Source organism: Gavialis gangeticus, unplaced genomic scaffold (genome assembly GCF_001723915.1).
Source record: "Gavialis gangeticus isolate Ggan-Ray unplaced genomic scaffold, GavGan_comp1, whole genome shotgun sequence".
In the NCBI taxonomy this organism is placed as follows: domain Eukaryota; kingdom Metazoa; phylum Chordata; order Crocodylia; family Gavialidae; genus Gavialis; species Gavialis gangeticus.
Window position 1 is genome coordinate 149697651 of NW_017729025.1, and position 294 is coordinate 149697944.

At 40.5% G+C, this 294-nt stretch overlaps 1 protein-coding gene across 9 annotated transcripts in view; it reads right to left on the reverse strand.

The window, feature by feature from the left end:
* BRSK2 (BR serine/threonine kinase 2) overlaps nucleotides 1–294 on the reverse strand; it is a 581381-nt gene that overhangs the window by 577817 nt on the left and 3270 nt on the right. The window lies entirely within an intron of this gene.

A 294-nucleotide genomic window follows, 5' to 3' on the forward strand; every position in this document is an offset into this window, starting at 1 on the left:
GGTTCAGGTCCGGTAGCCTCTCCTCATGGAGTCTGCCCTGCTCTCTTCTAATTCCCTCCTTTTAATATATCTGGCCATTGTTCCTTTCAGACAAATCTGCTGGGGGCCAGTTGGACAACCAGGAGCTTTTAAATGCCCCAAACACCCAACAGTGAATTCTGCCGACAATCATTTTCCTTTACATAAAAAAATAATAATTGGACTAAACCACACAAAAAAAATTCTAAATCTACCCATCTATATTTTCCAAATAGTCACAGCAGCCAGTACCACAGACTGTGCTATATATATATA